The sequence below is a fragment of the Hyperolius riggenbachi genome, chromosome 8 (genome assembly GCF_040937935.1).
Source record: "Hyperolius riggenbachi isolate aHypRig1 chromosome 8, aHypRig1.pri, whole genome shotgun sequence".
Taxonomy (NCBI): domain Eukaryota; kingdom Metazoa; phylum Chordata; class Amphibia; order Anura; family Hyperoliidae; genus Hyperolius; species Hyperolius riggenbachi.
The window spans coordinates 199210489-199233488 of NC_090653.1; the positions used below are offsets into that span (position 1 = coordinate 199210489).

Genomic DNA, 23000 nt, shown 5'->3' on the forward strand with positions numbered 1-23000 from the left:
TGTTGGAAAATATAGCATTTCCAGCTTTAGCTGCATCTAAATGTTTCACTAAATACAGTTTTTGTAATGCTGTCTCATGCTGCCTAAACTGTTTTTGCTGTGCAACAGTCTCTTTCGGTGTATTAAAAATAAGGGAAACTCAGATATGGAATGTATACAGATGAAGTATTGCTCAGTGTTTTCAACTCATGAAGACCTGGAACACCCAGTAACTGAAATGTTACACTAATCCCCTTTGCTTTCTGAACTTTCTGTCCCCACACAACTGCATTATGAGGCAGCTGTGGCTAAAATGAAGCATTAGTCTTCTTTTCGTTGGCCACTCTGAAAGCATATTAACCACTTATGTCATAAGGATCAATAGATCTTACAACACTAAACTTTCATAACTGGTCCAGGGACAGCTGGTCTACAGCAGAAGCAGCTTTTACTTTTTATATAAAAACTGGAGAAAAATAATGGCATCTATCCACAATTTGGTTGCCTTCTATTGCAGTCTGGAAAAGTTACGTCCGGAATCAAGTGTTGCTACTTTCTAAACAGGGGACTCAATAAAATACTCCATAGAACACGGATCTCAGTATAAGACTCTATGGTAAAAGGTCTCAATATAAAACTATAAGCTAGGGTCTATGTCATTTTGCAGTATAAGACTCTACAGCATAGGATCAGTTCTCTGTACTCTCTGGAGCTGTTAAACCTGTAACTTTGAATAGGACATTTTCCCCCAATGTGATAGTAGATGATTATGACAGACTGATGGAATAAACTAATACTTCACATCCCTGAGGCAGGGAACACACTTGACTGTTTTCGTGCGTGTTTTCTGCACAGAAAAACGGAGAACTCATGTTAATCAATGAGCTAGTGCACACTTACTGTGGTGTTCGCACGCAGAAAAAAAAACGTACATTCTGCATGATGGCTCTGCACATTTTGGCAGTTTCCTCTATCATTTACATCAGCTGCTGTAAAACAGCGCGCGTTTTCCTGCATGGAAACACACTTGGTGTGCAGAAAAGTATGCAGAAAAACGCGCGCGGAAAACTGAAAGTCAAGTGTGTTCCCTGCCTGAGTGTGTGAAACCTTCCACATGGCTTGGATAAATGGGGAACAAAGGAACCAAGCCCTCCTCCAGAATCTGGTTTTCTTCAAGATTATTTATTTGTAAATACAGTATCTTAAATTCTTTGGTTAATAATATACCTTTTGTATTACTGTGACACAAATAATGACTCAAATAATGGTTATATACCAGAGTACTTAATGTCACTGCAGTGTGAAACTGATCTGGGGACTACATTTCTGACATCTGGTCTTCATTCTGCTGTTTTCACTGCATAAGACTAGATGAACAAGTGACTGTAGCATTCAGCCTTAGCACCCTCAGGGTATCAGTGGTTTCTTTCCATGGTGACAATTCCAAAGACAGGTTTCCAGAAGATACCTTTCCCATTGGATGAATGGAAAAGCTCTGTTTATGGTTGTCAGGGAGATATATTAGAAATATGAAAGGATGACAGAAAAAAGCATTTCTTTAGGTATAGGGCATGGTTATTTATATTTATCTCTCTCTGCAGTTCCATTTTAATACATATCATGAGCTCAAAGGGTTAATACGATAGTTTTATGCTTAGAATACAGCATGCAGATTATACCGATACTCTATGTATTTAAATACAGTGGAACTGTCCTTACAAAAACAGATTAAATGAGTTCTGAAGAAGAAACACTGGGGTAGAATCATTAAAAGCCCTATTCACCATATCATTTTTTCATAATAATGGTGGTAGAGTCATGCTGTTTTACAATGTGATGCAGTAGAAGCAGAGAAATTTCCTTTAGAACAGTGTTTCTCAACATTTTATTGGTATGTACCCCTTTTAAAACCCTGTACTCACTAAGTACCCCCTAAAATTGTAAACATTATCACAAGTACCCCTTGACAATTATATATTTAATCGTAGTACATGATAATTGGTTCTAAACAAGTTCCAAGCATTTACTATTGCTTTTAATTATCTAAAATACTAATTTGGAGTTGTTTAAATAAGATTATCATTTTCTAAAACTCTTAATTTGTTATTCTTGATTAAGTATATCAAGTCCGAGTAACCCCTGGAACCATCAGGAGTACCCCCTGGGGTACGCGTACCACACGTTGAGAACCTAGGCTTTAGAATAGTCAGGTGACCAAGAGATCCCTTCAGCAGAAAGGCAGCTGTAAGGCTTTGTTCACATCTAAGATAGAAATCGCTGACTCCACCGATTTTTGCGCAATTATTTTTTCCCCTCCCGGCGCTTACTTGCATGTTGTGATTTTGTGTAAAGCGCTTTTCAAAGCACCTTTGCAGAGCAATTTGTTTTTTCACTTACTGACGCAAGGCAGGAAGTGAACTCTTTGACCTGAATGTATTTATTCCTAAAAGAGCTGGGGAAATCGCTATACCAAACGCTTTTCAAGAGTTTTGCAATTTCCCTATACCTGCCATTATAGACAAATGGCCCCAAAAATGGTACAGGCAGTGCTTTGGTGAGTGGATCGGAATTGAACTGCTCAGATGTGAACACTCTCAGAGGGAATCATTGCATAAGCGCTTTTAGGGTGATTTTTTAAAATCGCCTACGCTTAAAAAAATGCGAAAAAGCCCTAGATGTGACAAGCCATAAGCAGAGTGGGTGTCCCCAAGCTAGTGAAGACCACTCACGCCTCAGCACAGAACATCTGACCCTGTCCACCTCTTTCCTCTGTTGCTGAGAGATTATCTATTTGTGTTTTTTCTGTTCAGTTCCTCCCCACTCAGACAGTAGTAAAACATTCAACAAACCATAATTCGGAATTCTGTTGTGTAATTTTCGTAACGTAATTTTGCATTCCACAAAATTGTGTAATTGTAATTGTTATTTTAATAGTAATTATGCAAATTTAAGTAATTACTAAACTCAGGAAAGTCACTCATTTGATTGCAAGTACTGATAATGCAAAGGCCCCTGCACGTGCTGTTGCTTTAAATGTATTAGAAGGCTCTACCTACAGCCACTTCTAAGACAGGCGCTCTTTGTCAAGGTGCACTTAGCAGTCATGCATGCTTAGACAATTGGTTTTGGACCTTGCAATATCTGATAATGCAAAGGTCCCTGCACATGCTCAAATTTAAATGTATCAAGAGGCTCTGGACTGGAACACAGTTTCAGAAACGGACGAATTGCCACGTTGAACATGAAATAAGAGGAGGTGTTTGGATGGCTCCCAGACTTGCTGCTCTGTCACGTATACAGTCTTAAAGGGACTCTTAAATCAGGAAAAAAAAATCAGTTTTACTTGCCTGGGGCTTCTACCAGCCCCCTGAAGCCATCCTGTGCCCTTGCAGTCACTCATGAATCCTCCAGTCCTCTGCCACCAGCTAATTTCGTTTTCGCTGACAGGCCCTGACAGGGAGTCAGCGGGTTTTTTGTACCTGCACAGGCCTGGCCACGCGTATCCTTCTTCATGTTCCCGTCCTCAATAGCATCCTGCACAGGCACAGGACCCTATTGCGGATGGGAACGCAAAGAAAAATACACATGGCCAGGCCTGTTGGGCCTGTCAGCGAAAATGAAACTAGCTGGCAGCAGGGGACCGAAAGGCTTTGTGAGTGACTGCGAGGACACAGGACGGCTGGAGGGGGCTGGTAGAAGCCCCAGGAAAGTAAAACTGATTTTTTATTCCTGGCTTAAAGAGACTCCGTAACAAAAATTGCATCCTGTTTTTTATCATCCTACAAGTTCCAAAAGCTATTCTAATGTGTCCTGGCTTACTGCAGCACTTTCTGCTATCACCGTCTCTGTAATAAATCAATGTATCTTTCCCTTGTCAGACTTGTCAGCCTGTGTCTGGAAGGCTGCCAAGTTCTTCAGTGTTGTGGTTCTGCTATGAATTCCCCCTTCCAGGCCCCTCTATGCACACTGCCTGTGTATTATTTAGATTAGAGCAGCTTCTCTCTTCTCTCTTATCTTTTACAAGCTGGATAAATCGTCCTCTGAGCTGGCTGGGCTTTCACATACTGAAGAATTACAGACAAGGGCAAAGCTGTTTGCAGGAGAAAAAAGAGCAGCCTGAAACTTCAGTGCATGAGAACTGCAGGGAGAAAGAAACACACAAATGATCTCTTGAGATTCAAAAGGAAGGCTGTGTACAGCCTGTTTGTGTATGGATGTATTTTCTATGTGTGGACATACTGTACATCAACCTACTTCCTGTTTTGGTGGCCATTTTGTTTGTTTATAAACAAACTTTTTAAAACTGTTTTTAACCACTTTTAATGCGGCGAGGAGTGGCGAAATTGTGACAGAGGGTAATAGGAGATGTCCCCTAACGCACTGGTATGTTTACTTTTGTGCGATTTTAACAATACAGATTCTCTTTAAGTGTCCCTTTAAGAACAGTAAGACATTTTTTCAGCCATACAGGTAATACAAATAATGCAAAAATGGATTATGTGCACCCACAAAGCGTTGTGTCTTGCAAATTATGTTATGTTCCACCTATTATGCATTAAAACACAATCCTGAATGGTAGCTTTAAAAACCATAAACATTTGCCAGAAATCATGGACAGCTTATAAGCTAGAAATATACATAAATACTTTATATGGTACTGAAGCATGTATGTTTGTTCTAGAACAGGGTCATTTTGTCTCACTTACCTATTTTCGTGGCACAAAATATCCCAACTTCTCCAGGGATGTGGCTGGCAGATCGATATAGTTCATGATGCATCGCCTGGTGATTAAACAGGCCTGTTTTAGCGTGCATTGGCAATAGAAGATGTAGGCAAGAGGAGACGGCAATCACCAGGAGGCAGGGAAAGGAGATGGCAGCAGAAGAGGAGAGAAGGCAACAGAAGAGAAGACAAAGGCATAACAGGAGCCCAAAAGAAGGATGCAGCAAATTAAGTACATACTGTAGTACCTCACACCACATTATGAAGCCCACTGAACACCAATGATGGGGAGGGTAGTGTGGCTGCACTTTGTTGAGGGGGATATACTGCATGCATGTTTTTTTGTGTATTTTTCAAACTGACACCAATAATTGGGGAGAAATTATTGCATTGGGGGATGTGGTGTATTTGGTCTATTGTGTACCTACAGTATATGGTGTGGGAGGTGGCTGCATTATAAGGAGGATATGCTACATGGGGGATGCATTTTTTGCTCACTCACAACAATGATTGGAGGACAGTTACTGTATGGGAAAGGTAGCATATTCTGCATTTATGAGTACATTGTTAAAACCCACTAAGCATTAATGGGGTAGTGGTAGTCGCACTGTAATGGGATGTGCTGCATGGGGCAGTCTTTATTCTTTAGCTTATTGACGGCAATGATTGGGGTGCAAGGAGTGCACGGTGTGCAGGAAACCACAAACAACTTCTGGATTCATAATGTGGGGTAGCAATTGCTACATTTGTACCATGGGATAGCAATTGCTGCATTTCTTATGTGAAGTAATCATTGCATTTCTTATGTGGGGTAATTGCTGCATTTGTAATTGGGGTAGCAACTGCTGCATTCATAATGTGGGGTAGAAATTTCATTTGTAACACGGGATATCGATTGCTGCAATTGTAACATGGGATAGCAATTGCTGCATTTCGTATGTGAAATAATTGTTTCATTTCTTATGTGAGGTAATTGCTGCATTTGTAACATGTGGTAGCAACTGCTGTATTCATAATGTGGTGCTGTGATTGTTGCATTTGTAATATAAAGTACTGATTTCTGCATTTTAATGTGGGATAGTGATTGCTGCATTTTTTATGACAATGGTACTATAGTTAACTAAGAGCTGTATAATAGTAGGTAGAAGGGGAAGCTCATAAAAACAGTATAGTTGGCTCTTCAAGCTGTAAATTGAAGTGGCATGATTTTACATATATGTAATTTTAGACCAGAAAAATATGAACTATATTAGGGCTGGTTCACATCAAGGCTGCAGTCATCCATCCACATTGAGTCCCGCATTGAGATGAATGGAAACGTTCATCTCAATTAGTGATGAGCAGAAATTACACCTATGCTTAATTACGCATTGTAATTCGCAATTATGCATCGTAATGGCAATGCAATCTTTTTGGGAAATCGTAATTAATTTTGCATGTAATTGTAATCATTTGTAATTTCGCATAATTTTTTATGTAATTTTTGCGTAATTTTATGTCGACTTTAGCGGCTAATAGCAAAGCCTCCATACATTCTATTGCTACCAAAGTTGCTACATACAGTATGCTAAGGAGAATAGTGGGTACAAGTCAGAAAAATACTTTTTTCAAAAAGACCTGGTAGATTTTGAGAAAATCGATTTTAAAAAGGCAAAGAAAAATGTTTTTTAAACTGTCATTTTTCAGAGTTTAACCACTTGAGGACTGCGGTGTTAGCCCCCCCCTAGTGACCAGGCCATTTGTACCTAATTGGGCCACTGCAGCTTCATGGCAAAGCTGCAGGGCCGCACAACACAGCACACAAGTGATTCCCCCCTCCTTTTCTCCCCACCAACAGAGCTCTCTGTTGGTGGGGTCTGATCACCCCCACATTGTTTATTTATTTATTTTTTTTATAAATATTTAGGTCTTTTATTTTTAAATACATTTTACTATTTTTTTTTATTTTTTTATTTATTTTTTACTTTACCCTCCCTCCCTCTCCCCTGTCGGCCAATCACGCGATCCACTGTCAAAGGCTTCTGCCTATGAGAGCCGATCGCGTGTCACACGGCTGTCCCCAGTGCAGCGCTGCTGCAGATCGCAGCGCTGTACAAAGTAGTTAGGCAGCAAAACCGCTGTCTAACAGCCTCCCAAGCGGCAATTGCCGCTCGGATACTGAAGGCGGGGCGGAGCTCCGACTCCCCAAGCAGGAGATGCGTGCGCATTCTGCGCGCAAAATCCTGCTAGCCCCATAGAAGACCGTTTACGCCAATGGGCGTGGAGCTGTCCTGGGGCTGCCGCACTGCTCACACCGATTGGCGTGGAGCAGTCGGCAAGTAGTTAAAAACAATTTTTTTTTAAATTTTTGAAAAATGATATTTGGTGACAATAGCATATAAGGGGCTTTCCTATTCACCGCCAACGTCGTCACTAAATTACATGAAAATTACGCAAAAATTAATGCGAAATTACAAATGATAACACAAAATTTAATAAACAATTTGTAATTACATATGGGTGTATTTGCGAAAATGAACGCAAAATTTTGCACAATCGTAATTAGCTGATTATGATCATCACTGATCTCAATGAATTTATCATCAATTGCCAGCTGTTGCACAAGTGACACGGTCGATCATATTTTCTGAGATGCTGCGTGTAGTTTTTAGCACCTGTTGTATTTATAGCTTCATATTTCCATAGTGGCTCAAAACGCGACTGAATGATGGGAACCGATGCGAAACGCATTTCTGCTTTGCAAAGGCGTATTTGGGTAACATGGCACCTATGGTAAACACGGAAATTGTGCTCCCCCCGTCTCTTCCCGTCCTCAGTCAAAGCCCCATTCCCTGAAAAAACAGCATCCTTTCTCACGTACACGTGTTATCATTGTCTGTGGTTATTGCTGGTTACTTTTTCAAAAATGCCAATATTATATTCAAAACTACCAACATTATATTACAATTAAGTAGCCATGTATAGAAATATAAAAAAATAGTCACATGCTTCCAGATAAAAGAATCAAATAGTTCCATGCCTCCAGATAAAATAATCAATTGGTCACACTCCTCCAAATAATTCATCAAGTACTCACATGCCACCCAACAAAAATATTAAGTAGTAACAAGCATCCAGACCACATAAAATAGATAAAATATGTAAGCAGTCAGATTCCTCAAGGTAAACAAATTGAACAGAAAGGTACATCAAGATAAAATAATTAAGTAGACAAGTACACCCTATATACATAAATTAAGTAGCCACCCACCCCTATATAGGGCTGGGTTCACACATAAAAGTGCCCAGTTCCGTGCTGTCAGTTTTTGACAGTTGACAGTGTAAGAAACCCCCCAGTTTAGGGAGCGCATGTGCTCCCTCAGTTAGATAATGACAGGTGTCCCCTCAGTTAGTGACAGGTGCCTCCCCCCCATTTGACATAGTGACAGGTGTCCCCTTAGTTGAGGTAGTGACAGGTGCCCCCCAGGTAGATAGTGACAGGTCACAGGTGTCCCCCAGTTGAGATAGTGACACGTGCCCCCCCAGGTAGTGACAGGTGCCCCCCCAGTTGAGGTAGTGACAGGTGCCCCCTCAGTTACAGTAGATATTGACAGGTGTCCCATCAGTAATATAGTGACAGGTTGCCCCCTAGTTGAGGTAATGACAGGTGCCCCCCCAGTTAGATAGTGACAGGTGTCCTCTCAGATGAGGTAGTGACAGTTATTCCCCCAGATGAGGTAGTGACAGGTGTCCCCCCAGATGAGGTAGTGACAGGTGTCCCCCCAGATGAGGTAGTGACAGGTGTCCCCCCAGTTAAATAGTGACAGGTGTCCCCAGATGAGGTAGTGACAGGTATCCCCCCAGTTAGATAGTGACAGGTGTCCCCCCAGATGAGGTAATGACATGTCTCCCCCCAGTTAGATAGTGACAGGTGCCCAGTGCCTCCGACCCACCCGTTACCTCAGTGCTCAGATCTCAGATCAGCGCTGCCTGCCAATGCTCTCTCTCCTGTCCTCGCTGGCACTGCCTCACAGTGTTACTCAGACCTCACAGATCGCCAGAGAATGAAGTAAGCAGAGTGCGCATGGTACCCACACAGCTGAACTTCACACACGGAAGTGACTAATGATGTCATTTCCGCATGTGAAGTACCTTGTGTATGGGGGTACCATGCGCACTCTGCTTGCCTCAGTTGCCGGCAATCTGTGAGGTCTGAGTAACGCTGTGAGGCAGCGCCAGCAGGGACAGGAGAGAGAGCATTGGCGGGCACCATATGAGGGAGCACAAGCCATGCCTGCACCCCTTAAGATACGCCACTGCTGCTTTGTAGCAGAAAAACGATTAACATTGGCAAAATGTGACGCAGGTGTGATGTCAATACTTGAGTTATACTACTTATTGAGTTATACTACCCAGCCTAAGCTACTAGGGTCAGTCGATAGAGTGGTATGTCAAAATAATATATACTTTATTGGGTTGTACTACAAGCCTATACAGGTGTCCCTGGTGTTCTAGTGGTCAGTAATAGGGGCTGCTGGGGCATGTAGTGTTATCAACCAGGGTATAGGAAAAAAATACATATATCCAGGCACATCGCATCTAGTTAGGACATTAAATAAGTTAAGGAAAGGGAGGTGCTGAAGGGGTTGTGGCTAGAAAACAGCAAAAATCTATTAATCCTTCGCACTCTCGCATGCAAATGTTCAAACAAATACATTCACAGATTCACTCATCCAGGCACAACTATTATCCCTACAGCTAAGTTAAAAGCCGGGGGTTTAGTTCACAGAAGAATGCATTCTTATGCTTAGTCACCTATACTGCGCAGAAATACCCAGGTAAACATAGGTGTCCTAACTCTGGCCCTGTAACATGCATAGTGCAGACATGCAAATACATTCATTGCATCAAACCTATCAATGGATTAGGAGCACACATCCTGACGTCCTCTCCTGGGACAGATAGTGCATCTTACCAATCGCACAAGGGAGCTAACGTAATGTATCCATGTGCACCATGCACATACACCAGCATAAGCTGTGTGCATGCTGACAAACACATACAGGGGAAGGAGGGAGTGCACTGAATTAGACCCTAGCCACAGGGGTCAGTAACAAGAAAAAAATCCATATATCCAGGCACATCGCATCTAGTTAGGACATTAAATAAGTTAAGGAAAGGGAGGTGCTGAGTTAGGACACCTATGTTTACCTGGGTACTTCTGCGCAGTATAGGTGACTAAGCATAAGAATGCATTCTTCTGTGAACTAAAACCCCGGCTTTTAACTTAGCTGTAGGGATAACTGTTGTGCCTGGATGAGTGAATCTGTGAATGCATTTGTTTGAACATTTGCATGCGAGAGTGTGAAGGATTAATAGATTTTTGCTGTTTTCTAGCCACACCCCCTTCAGCACCTCCCTTTCCTTAACTTATTTAATGTCCTAACTAGATGCGATGTGCCTGGATATATGTATTTTTTTCTTGTTACTGACCCCTGTGGCTAGGGTCTAATTCAGTGCACTCCCTCCTTCCCCTGTATGTGTTTGTCAGCATGCACACAGCTTATGCTGGTGTATGTGCATGGTGCACATGGATACATTACGTTAGCTCCCTTGTGCGATTGGTAAGATGCACTGTCTGTCCCAGGAGAGGATGTCAGGATGTGTGCTCCTAATCCATTGATAGGTTTGATGCAATGAATGTGTTTGCATGTCTGCACTATGCATGTTACAGGGCCAGAGTTAGGACACCTATGTTTACCTGGGTACTTCTGCGCAGTATAGGTGACTAAGCATAAGAATGCATTCTTCTGTGAACTAAAACCCCGGCTTTTAACTTAGCTGTAGGGATAACAGTTGTGCCTGGATTAGTGAATCTGTGAATGCATTTGTTTGAACATTTGCATGCGAGAGTGCGAAGGATTAATAGATTTTTGCAACCAGGGTATAGGAGGGCTTGCTGGGACTTGTGTTGCATTATTATGGGCTGCTGTGGCATGTAGTGCCACAGATTGTAGGAGGGCTGCCTGTGACTTGTGCTACACTAATAGGGGCTACTTTTTTCCTCTGAGAGCCTTCTCTGGTGTTCTAGTAGTGCCCCATCCTTGTTGCCATGCCCCTCCTAATCCCACCTGACCTCTGTTTTTACCCTAACAAGCTTTTCTGATGCTGGACCAATATGCTCAAATTGACAAGCAACAGAGGGATATGAGGTGATATGCTGGGGATGAACTGTGCATGTACATAATGGCTAAGCACTTGCACTGAAGAGCTGGTATGATAACTCCAAGGGAGTATTTTTTAGATGCCACAACTGCAGCCAGCCATGTGAACCAGACCTTAGAGGAATGCCAGAACAGGGGTAATTTCTTAATATTATGGAATATGCCCTTGCATTCCATTCCCTGGGGAAAGTGCTGCAATACAACAACTGTAAATTACTCTTGTGCATATGGTATGACACATATAATTAACTTACAATGTTACATGCAATACAGTTTTTGCATTAGACAAAAAACCTTGCTCATTATACCTAATCTCTAAATTCTTCTGAAGCCATGTTCCTATATGTCTCTTGAATCAATATTCTGAAATGATTCCTGTTTTGAAATACCCATCTGCACCCTCGGGTGAACTACTATTGTAAAGCACCAGCACATCCTTTCCTTCCAGCACAGAAACACCACGACATTTTGGCAGTGGAAACCGCTTGGTTTTAGTTTGTCTTCATTCTGTCCCACCTCAATTCTGCCCGTTGCTCCCTGAGTCTCATAGGATGCACAGCTAAGAATCAGATCTGTGCAGCCAGCTCCTCCCAGCTCTTTCCTCATTCATTACATCCCATCTCCCATCCCCCTACACAGCCCTCTCTTTTTCCTGCTCCAGTCATCATCTTGTCTGCATAAGTACAAGGAGGAAAATAGCCAGCACGTTCAATAACCACTGCCTTTTTAATGCTTGGGATCTCTAGAACGGAAGGTTGTTTTCTGTCTGAGCATGACAAGGACTGCTGACAATCCAAGATTACACAGCCAGCAGCATCAGCATGTTAACAGCACCCAGAGGTACCTACCTAGGATATTAACTCATCTTGGATACCTATTCTCTGCCAGAGAGGCACACTGACAGCAGGCAAGTACTGTGTACTTTGATGCATTGGAGCTAGGGGTGTCAGGAGTCAGACATGCTAAAAAACAACACACATGCATCTACATGCACAAACACTCAATGCAGACCATCCAAGCTGCCGCTCACGTCCACAATACAGACACCTACAGGTAAGGGTCTGATAATCTACCTGCCTGCGTCTGTGCTGGTTTATATGCTATGTGTGTGCGTGTGTGATATAGATAGATAGATAGATAGATAGATAGATAGATAGATAGATAGATAGATAGATAGATATGGCACACATTTTGTTTCTTGTTTATGATGGTACACATAACAAATTGGATATACTCTCTGATTAATTATAATTGCCGTGCCCCTTATTAAACACAAACATCTGATTAAATGTAGTGCACTTCAGAGCTCGCTCGGAAGATGATTAGAAATTCAGGCGCCGATACACGTGTACAAATTAAAACAACGCATTGTCAAGCCACAGGAATGAGCAGATTACCGTGTGGGCACACACACAGTTCATACGTGCCCACTCTCCTCTTCCCGAGTACACAAGCCCGCATGCAGGGGATGATGCGATGAAGAAAAGGAACATATGTATTAGCATACGCTTAAAGCTTTTCAATGGGGAAAGGACAAGGTCTTTTCCGTCTATTTGTCTGGAAGCATATGCCAGCGACAGAAGCAGGGGCTTTTCATTTAGCTAGGCTGTACGTGCTCTCATATGGAGCTGTCTCTGGTTCTGCAACGCTGGTCCCTCGGCTCAGACGAGAAAACGTGCTCTCAGCTGTTATGTAAATCCATGGGACACTGGACTCTATTTTTAAGGGTGGATTTGGGACGCAGGGCGTTGAGAAGGGCCTAGAGCCCTAGACCTTGTGCGAGTAGTGTAGGACGTGACCTCTGACTTGGATGCTAGGCATAGTATCAGCCTTATAACTGTGAATTGAGTTCAGGTTATGCTTGAACCTGTCTGAATAGAATGGTTGGGTTTTAATTAGGAGATTACAGAAATGTTCTGTGTAAAACTAGGCAAGCTGCATATAAACAGCAGCAGTAGCAGCAGTTATTTTTCCAATTAACTTCAGCTGGTCATAGAGCTCTCTGGTCGGCTATAGTTTGTGCATTACTGATTTGTGCTTGGGTATTGCTTGATTTTGCAGCATTATCACTATGCCTTGGATTAGAAATGGGTACAGTTTCAAAATATAGGGAAATTGCTACTAGCTAAATACATTCTCTTTCTTGCATTTAGAGCTGTTACAATAGAGGTAAGCCAACTCCTATTGACAGCACATGAATAGAATATTATTATTATCCATATTATGTTAAGAATTCCTGGCTCTTATTGTACCATTATGTTCTGTGGTGGTGTAGAGTGTAACAAATAGGGGTAATGCAGGTAGCATAAATGCACATATGTCTTATGCTATAATATAATAAAGTAGGGAATCTTGCCCCTGCTAGCTTATAGTGGAGACGACTGTGGGGTAGTAGAGGTAAAGCAATGAGTAGGATATATTTAAGGTGACAGTATGTGAATGAGGTAGAAAAAGCAGTGCTGGATATCTTACTGAGTAGCAGATCTGTGCACAGGCTATAGATAAGCTGGCTGAAAAGTTAATACATCTGCACCAGAAAGCTACTATTATACATGAATGTGATTTTCCAATTGAAATGCACAATAAAGTCTGAGGAAATACAATTTCACACATCCAATCATGTGCAAGCAATATAAATATAACACAAGTTTCTCTGCACATAATTCTGTTTGTGAACAAAACTTTACTTCCTGGCTCTCCACATCTTCTTTGGTAAATCACCCCTATTGTGGGTGATAATTGGTGATAATATTATGCATATGCTAAATTATAGGATCCCTAAAGCTATAGCAAACATACTTTGCAAATGCTATTACTGGAAAAGCCAGGCATTTCCCATTTACTTCTTATCAAGCCTAAGGTACAGCATGTTATTTTTGTCGCCCAGAATTTTATGTTAACTTTCAATTGTGTCAATAATTACGTGTAAAAGTGCTCCGGGGTAATTTGGGCACTGGGGAAAGCCGCTAGTAGAATACTGGTAAAATTAAAAGATATTCTACTATTGGTCATTGGCTAATTCCGATAGTAAAATATCCAATAGTAGAGCATCAATTTACTATCACCTAACCGTCTTCTCACACTAACCCTCCCTCTAACTACTCCTAACCTACCCCTCCTCCCACCAATCTATCCGCCGATATCAGGGCCGCCTTCCACCATTAAATACTTCCTATGCCGACTTCGGCACAGCCTATAACTGCTATTTATTGGGTGCCACCAGTGCCCAAATTACACAGGAGGCGCTGCAATAACCACATTTAACATTGCGGTCCATACGTCGCCCATTTTTCCGAACGTTTGCCGGCGCTCAAATTACCTGCTGCAAATCATATGTTCTAAAAGCCCTTTGTCTTTTTTAAAAGGGATCAGTGCATTATGTGTTCACCTAGAATCAGTATGGCACAGGCTTTAGACAGACTCTAAAACTGGTAGTTATTATTTTCACAGTATGATGAACTATAGAGGATCCTTACACCTTTTGTATAAATAATATACACTATGTTATGGATAAAACATTTTTTTAAGTAAAATATACATTTTATAATACACACGATAGAACAGAACTAGGTTGTCGTGACCCCTCATGCAATCCACACAGTTGGCAGGTTAATGAAACAATTTTAAGCTCAACACATACCATACAATCTTGGTTGTACAGATTTACCAAATCTATGTAGTATAAGGGCCAACAGATTGAAAATACCTTGAATGATTGATTGGATAAGCTCTTATATTACATGAAAGTGGTAAGATTGAACAACCAAGATTGTATGGTGTGTGTTGAGCCTTAGGCAAATGTAACAAAATCTGTGTTGTGTGGAGGCCTACCTAAACAATATATTCAAAGTATAATTAATCATTTCAGCTTCAAACTACATTTATTGCTGGTAAACAAAATCCCCCCAAATTGTCCAGTTAGACTGCAGTGTGGGTGGCTAGCATAACGATTTGTGCACATGGGCATTTGTGTTTTGTTTTTAGCATGTACTTCTGAAGCATTTTTAAATGATCTAGAATGTAGTGGTTTAACTGTACCTTAAAAAAATTGTGTAAACTTGTGGTTACCTGTGCCTTTGCCTTACAACTCATTGCTTTTATTTTGTCTATTTCTCCATCTTTTGTTCTTGTATTGATCTCAGGAAGGATGCATGGTAAACACATGGAAAATGCACATCACTACATTGCACAAATATAACATAAATGCTTTGCAAACCTATTGTGAAAATCATTGTCAAAGCAAAGCAGTCCTCCCCCCCCCTCAAGTCATGCCTTGCCTTGGTCATGTTTAATTTGTTTGTGATTCAGACACTCTACTTTTTAGATAAATTTTTGGAATCATGTTCCCGGTTACACACTTATAGGTGAGAGAGTTATTAAACACTTTAAACAGATAACATAAATCATGTAGAGGTACAAAAGCTAGCTATTGTAATGCTTATGGTGCATTATAGCCAGTATAGCACTCTGCATGGAGAAAACTCATTTTCATCTCGTACAATAACTTCATGCATTATTGGGTATATTGGAACATGCGCCAATAATCTATCCATCCAATCTATCAATAACAAGCAAGGTTAAAATAATAAGCTGTGTAACTAAAATATGTTTGCTTAAAGCCCATCATGTATCACTGCTTGTCACATTATTACAATCAGGGAGAAAACATGGAATTTGGCGAACAAATTAATAGAGTGACAAAAATGTTTCTGTGCTTTTTATTTTAATGCTGTTACGTTACATTCTCTGCTCAGTGGGTAACTATAGGTGTTCCTTAATTAGCTTTTGGCAGAATACATTTTCTGTGATTGAAAATAAACCATGTGCTTACACAGTTTTGAATGGCTGAAGGCAATATTTATCTGTGTGTGCTTATATTAATATTTGTACCAGCATGTGTGTGTGTGTGGGGGTGTGTGTGTGTGTGTATGCACATGTGTGTGTGTGTGTGTGTGTGTGTGTGTGTGTGTGTGTGTGTGTGTCTTCATGCCTGTATGTGTTTGTGTGTGTATGCTTTTTCTTGTGCCCTGTGCTTTTTCTTTGCTATTTAGAGTCCTTTTTGTGCATTGTGTTTAAATGAGTTGCATTGAGTACTTTGTCCACTTGATACGTATTCATTATAGGAGTCATTACAGGATTTTCTAAAGATTGGCTATCTACAAATGTATTCATATTATTTAAATCATGTTTAAAGGCAACTCTGTTATAAACTAGGATGTATAATCCCCCAGGCATCCCTTTGGGGTATGTATATTACTTCTTAAACCCATTGTCTATTTTTAAGTCTATTTTTGTATGGTTGAGCACTGCTGAATACATTAGAGCATAATACTGACAGGCCTTAATAATTTAGAAGTGCTTATACATCATTGATTTCTCTACACTTTGTAAGTCTGTAATATGGATTTCTTATAATAATAATTTTAAAAGTCATCAACCAAGCTAACATACCTACTTATTTCTGCAAACTGTGGTAGAGTGTTTAAAGCATATAGTACAGCCGTAAATTGCCCTGGGTAATTTTATCCCATGTGTTTAACTGATGATGTGCATATTTTCATTAGTGGCTTGCAAATAACGTGACTTGAAAGTTTCTTACTACTTTGGAATATAAGGGGCTAACATAGGATGCTGTGTAAACTGCAATGCTGTTTCTGAAGGCAGAATCCACTGTGTCTTCCTGATGCATCATACATACTGAATTTAAATGATACGCTTAAAAAAAAAACTTTGAACAGCTTCATAATGAACCTTGTAAAGCCAGAGGGAGCTTTGCCAGTGTGATAATCAGATTTAGGTTGGGAATAGTTCTGCTGCGTGGAAAGTGGGCCATGCACTAAGTCTAATAGCAGCATAACATTAAAGTAGTTTAAACTAAGCAGTGCTGGGATAGACAGATTGTTGCCCACTTTTACGGCTGTTTTACAGTGAAACATGGATCTGGATTATGTAAAAAAAATAGATTTATGGTATATATTCATTCATGAGGATAAAGGGGCAGTCCTCCAGTAAATACATTGTATCTTTAATAAAAAAAGGAAGTGAAAATAAATTCATTGTAGTCATCTCCTATTACTAAAACACAGGTAGCTGTTCTGTGATTCATCTACAGGATGGATGAGGAGGCGCCTGTGGTGTGAAAATATAGTGTATCTTATTGCGGAGTAATATTATACCAATCAAAGGCAAAGTATGGTCCTACCTTAAAGCAGTAGTCCATCCACACTAGGTAATAAAAAGATAAATACTTTATTCGGCACTTTTTAAAAGACAACGTGTTTTGCGGATACAAACCGTTTCTTCAGGTCGAATTTTGTGCCTTGAGCAAAAAGCAGCAGTCCTAGGTGCCGAATAAAGTGTTTATCTTTTTATTACCTAGTGTGGATGGACTACTGTTTTAAGGTAGGACCATACTTTACCTTTGATTGGTATAATATTACTCCACAATAAGATACACTATATTTTCACACCATGGGTGCCTCCTCCACTATCCTGTAGACCAGTGTTTCTCAACATTATATTGGTATGTACCCCTTTTAAAACCCTTTACTCACCAAGTACCCCCAGCATAGTGAACATTATTACAAGTACCCCTTGACAAATATATATTTAATCGTAGTACATGATAATTAGTTTTAAACAATTTCCAAGCATTTGCTATTGCTTCTATTTAGCTAAAATACAAATTTGGAGTTGTTTAAATAAGATTTATCATTGTCTAAAACTCTAAATTTGTTATTCTTGGTAAAGTATATCAAGCCTGAGTACCCCCTGGAACCATCAGAAGTACCCCCTGGGGTACGCGTACCACACGTTGAGAACCTAGGCTGTAGACGACTCTCCCCCAGTTTGGGGTTACCACTTTGGCAAGTGGTTTTTTTGAAGGAGCTGCCACCACCAACAGTAAAAGCCGAGCAGGGATGTTACTTTCCTGCATGCGCATCTAATCGTTGCCGAACTTCCAACCTAATTTTGCGAGTATAATAGCTAAAGATCTCCTCTTTGACTTTCCAAGCTTTACTCTCAATACTACACCAGATTGGGCTCCCGGTTCTCTTCTCGTCTCTTCTCGTCCTCTACCTACCCTAACTCTGTTCTGTGATTCATGCATGCAAGCCATTATAAGCCTAAATGTTTTTATTTAACCTACTAGCGGTTTTTGGCTATGACTTTGCTATACCAGGAAGAACTGTTTTACAAAAACCTGTGTTTTAAAAAATCTTTTAAAATGAGATTTACCTTTAAAGTTATTCACGTGTCACTCATGTGTCACTCATTCACAAAATAATATGAAATAAATTTGATTTTTAGTTCAGTGATTTTGTTGTTTTAACACATTAAGGAAGGTGTTTGCAGTTTTAATGGTGGAAGTATGATGACAGTTTCAAGGTAGAACTCTCTGGTGATGGTGTTTGTGGTAGTGGAAGTCATAGTGGAAATGTCTTCAACCATCAGTGTCAAAGAACAGTGGCTGATGCTGTTTGCTTATTCAGGCCTGGTTCATTTTGCAAAAAGCTAATGTCTTCACTTTTGTGGTGGACAAGTTTCCACACTTTGAGTATGGTAGACAAGAGAGCATGTGGATTAAAAACTCAGCCAGTGGTTACCTATGAAACCCTAATAATACAAAGAGTACTGACACTGGCATTTGTCTGGCTGTCAGGAATTGCTATAGGATGTGGGCAGTGGGTTTTACCTACAGTACTGTAGACGGCCATGAATATTTCTAGTTCAAAAATCAGGCAGAAAGTGTGCAACTTGTACATTTAAATCATCCTCCAGCATGCCGGATGTTTGCAACTAATCTTACATTTATTTAATCAAAAGGCTTATGGTGCTAGTTTAAGATGTATTAGTTATACCAACAGTGAAGGGAGTTGTAAAAATAGATTTTAGCAGCTTTCCCCAAGTGCAAGGGCAGTTAGGTGTGTAGCATGATAAGATCTTCCTTAGGGCTCTTTAACAGTTGGCTACTCTACAAAAAGTCGTCCTGTTTCTGCAAAGGAAGTGGGCATAGGCCAGGTTAATGGGGGCAAGAGAAAGGCTATTGGACAAGCTTTTTATGCAATTGCTCCTTTCCCTCCTATGATAATGGAATGTTTGTGGGTATCTTACCACTTAAGCAATTGTTTCTTAACAGTCTTTGCCATGCAGTCTGGATGATTTTAACGTTGCTGAAAGTACTTAGCTTCCAAAAGCCAATGATTATTTCTGTAATGTTGTAAACGATGTATTGAAGATGACTGCTCAAGAAATACAAAATGATGGGACGAGTAAAATACATATTGAAAAATACAGGTACAATGAACCGGCTAATATGAAGAAATGGAGCACTTCTGGAAAGAAGTAAAATACTTAAGAGAGCCCTTGCAATTATCAATGTCTAGTCGCCAAGTTTTAATTAGCAAGAACATAAAAATAGAAAAGGAAATTAATATAGCCAGTGAATATGTTGCAAAACAGACCTGAAAATACAAGTTCCTTCTGAGTATGCAACAGAAAATTATATAGAAGAGTACCTACATGAGGACACTAAAGATGACATATAGATCTTACTGGCAACACATTGGGTTTATTTCAAAACAATGGTGTAATTTGGAACCTCCAACCTTGCTGTTGTTAATTTACCAGATGTTAGTTATGCAAAATAAATATATGATTAGCATTTTCTTAGAACTCCACGGACATATGGAGACTCAGGCTGAAAAACAGGAGGAGACAAATTTTCACATTTCTAAAATTAAATAACTTATAAAATAAGTGGGTGATGTAGGGCCGAATGGTTGAAGGAACAGTTTCATTGTTATCGTGTCGCTTTTTCAGGTGGCGATGACAGGTATGAAATATGACCATGGTAACAAACTAACTGACTGAGAGGAATGTATTGAATTAATATGGTTATTTATCTTACCTTTGAATGATCTGAAACATTTTATAATGCAGTTTACTATTTCAGTATCGACTTAATGAAAGAAGGTGAGCCATGTAATGGATTTGATTTTTGATTTATGTTTTTATTTATGATGTACAAAATGTTCAAATTTCAACAAAAATTAAGTTCAATAATAAAACATGCTGGTTCTTTACCATCTCATCAACATGTTCTTTACTGCTTCTATTTAGGCTACAACAATCATATACCTGTCTACACTTTTTTATTCTGTTTTTATTAAGGAATCTACTCCAGTGCAATGGTATAAGCACTCTAAGGAAGTAACCAATAATCCTGTGCCATATCCAGTACGTTGGACATCTCACGGTGACAGGCAATGCTTGTCTAAAAGTGAATTGGTCCCATCTTCTTCCTTTAAAGAACAACTGTTAGCCATCATATGCCCCACACAAAAAATACATTTGTAAGTAGATAAATGCTTGCTCTACTTACAGATGTAATGCACTGTCCACGTTTTGGTTTCTTTTAATTTTCAATTTATATTATTTTTCTGGCAGGGGCCATCTTGTGCCCTCCGGATTAAAGAATCCCCCCCTCCGCATCCCACTCCTCCCCGCACTGATTCAGAGCACAGCAGGGAGGATAAAGGCAGCAGGCACAGACTCACCTAATAATGTATCCAAGTGCTGGCGTTCCCTTCTGTTCTCTGCACTACCACCGGAGGCAGTGCAGAAAGTATAGAAGGGAACTGCAGCGCCTGGAACCATGATTCAGGGAGTCTGTGTGCAGCTTCTTTATCCTTCCCCAATATTCAGCACGGGGAAGAGGGAGAATTCTGCGGGTGGCAGATGCAGCAGAGATGGAGCCCACATGCCTCTGGAGGAGGGGGGGCCGAGGACAGTGACAGGAGACAGACTCTGGCCCCCTCCCTGCACACTAACACGGCTAAAACATAGAGAGTGAAGGGGAGAACAGGTGGCCAATCACAGCGCAGAGAGATGAGTGACAGAGGCTTCAGCCAATCAGGCTGATACAGCATAGCATGTCACTTCGCTTTTGCGTCTGTGTTAGTCTGCATACCATTTTAGAGCCTGGGGGCATGGGGAGAGAAGGAACACAGTATTGATTATAAAGTTTGGATTTGCCTGGTTAGCATCCTCTTGACTATTGTAACAGCCTGCACTAGAAAATTTATTTTGTATTTAATGCTAACAGTTACTCTTTAAGATATTCTTTATTAGCAATCTTTACTAACAGATAGTAAAAAATAGATACAATACAATAGTCAATGTACACAGTTACCTAGTACAAGCCTATATTTTAAAAATTACTGCTTCTTTAATCTGCCTTGTTAAAGTCTTAACTAGTTTAAAGGGACACTGTAGGGGGGTCAGGGGAAAATGAGTTGAAGTTACTCGGGGCTTCCCCCGCAGGCATCCTGTGCCCGTGCAGCCACTCCCCATTGCTCCGGCCCCGCCTCTGGTTCACTTCTGGAATTTCAGACTTTAAAGTCTGAAAACCACTGCGCCTGTGTTGCCGTGTCCTCACACCCGCTGATGGCACCAGGAGCGTACTGCGCAGGCCCAGTATGGTCTGTGTCGGCGCAGTACGCTCCTGGTGACATCAGAGGAAGCGAGGACACGGCAACGCAGGCGCAGTGGTTTTCAGACTTTAAAGTCTGAAATTCCAGAAGTGAACCGGAGACGGGGCCAGAGCATCGGTGAGTGGCTGCTCGGGCACAGGATGCCTGCGGGGGACCATTAGAAGCCCCGGGTAACTTCAACTCATTTTCCCCCGACTCCCATACAGTATCCCTATAAGTTTAACCAAAAGTTTAGAAGAAGCCAGTATTACATGAAACATCACCTGGTTAAAGAGACTCTGAAGCGAGAATAAATCTTGCTTCAGAGCTCATAGTTAGCAGGGGCATGTGTGCCCCTGCTAAAACGCCGCTATCGCGCGGCTAAACGGGGGTCCCTTACCTCCAAAATCCCCTCCGTACAGCGGCGGAGCACTTCCGCATTGGGGCAGGGCTAACCGCCGCAGCCCTGCCCCACGCGCGTCTGTCAGCGCGTATCTCCGCCTCTCCCCCGCCCCTCTCAGTCTTCCTTCACTGAGAGGGGCGCGGGAGAGTCGGCGATGCGCCGCTTATAGACGCGCTGTGAGGTAGGGCTGCAGCCGTTAGCCCTGCCTCCAGCAGAAGCAAAATCTACGACCAATTTGGTCGTTGGTTTTGCGGGAGGGGGGGTTTGGGGGTAAAGGGACCCCCGTTTAGCCGCGGGATACGTGCCCCTGATGAATATAAGCACTGAAGCGAGATTTATTCTCGCTTCAGTGTCTCTTTAAGCGCATATAATGACTTCTGTATTTTATCTGTAATACATAATTTTAGTTAATTAATATTAAAATTAATATTCAATATTATAATCTATATTTATTTTCCTTTAATTTCTTGTAATTTTCATTATAATTCTGCTTTTTAATTCATAAGACATCCTTTACCTCCCTAAATCTATGCATTTTGCAAACAATTTCTAGGTAATTTCCGGTGGTGTTGATCCAGGGATTTTATCTGATTGCCATCTGGAGTTGGGAAGGATTTTTTTCCATTTTGGGGCTAACTGGACCATGTATTGTAAGGATTTTTTGCCTTCCTCTGGATCAACAGGGATATGTGAGGGAGCAGGCTGGTGTTGTACTTCATTTTCTGATTGAACTCGATGGACATATGTCTTTTTTCAACCCAAATAACTATGTAACTATGTAAGACCCTTCATGAATAGATATTGTCATATGGTTTAGCAGTGATGCCATACAGTGATGTCCCTACAAGACAAATTCATTCTTTGAAACCTCCATTGGTACGTTCTGGCTGCTAGGTCCCTGTTTACATCACCCTCATGTTGCAGCATGTGCCTATTATGCCTATGCAGAGATGGCCTCATCTACAGCACAAATAAGGATGGCTCAGTACTGCCAGGCAGTTGTTCATTCCTGCCTTACCTTCTGCACCAATACAGAGTATCAGCAGCTTGGTGGTCACATGGTTTGAGGCGGCAAATCAGGAGTGCAGTCACAAAGACTGGGTTAAGGCTTAAAGCGGAATATAACCCTGCATTTCAACTTTGTTCTAAAACATTATTTACAGCATATTATATGCAACCAGCATTTTTTTTACTAGACCAGCGTTGGAAGGGTTCCA

The 23000-nt window shown here is 40.9% G+C and overlaps 1 protein-coding gene across 2 annotated transcripts in view; it reads left to right on the forward strand.

The window, feature by feature from the left end:
* The first annotated feature begins 11545 nt into the window (after positions 1-11545).
* Positions 11546-23000, forward strand: part of BRINP1 (BMP/retinoic acid inducible neural specific 1) — a 431121-nt gene continuing 419666 nt past the window's right edge. Inside the window, exon 1 of one of the 2 annotated variants that reach the window (XM_068248101.1) lies at positions 11546-11812. The gene's annotated coding sequence lies outside the window, so the exon portion shown is untranslated. The remainder of the gene's footprint in view (positions 11813-23000) is intronic. The other variant, XM_068248100.1, reaches the window with a different exon arrangement.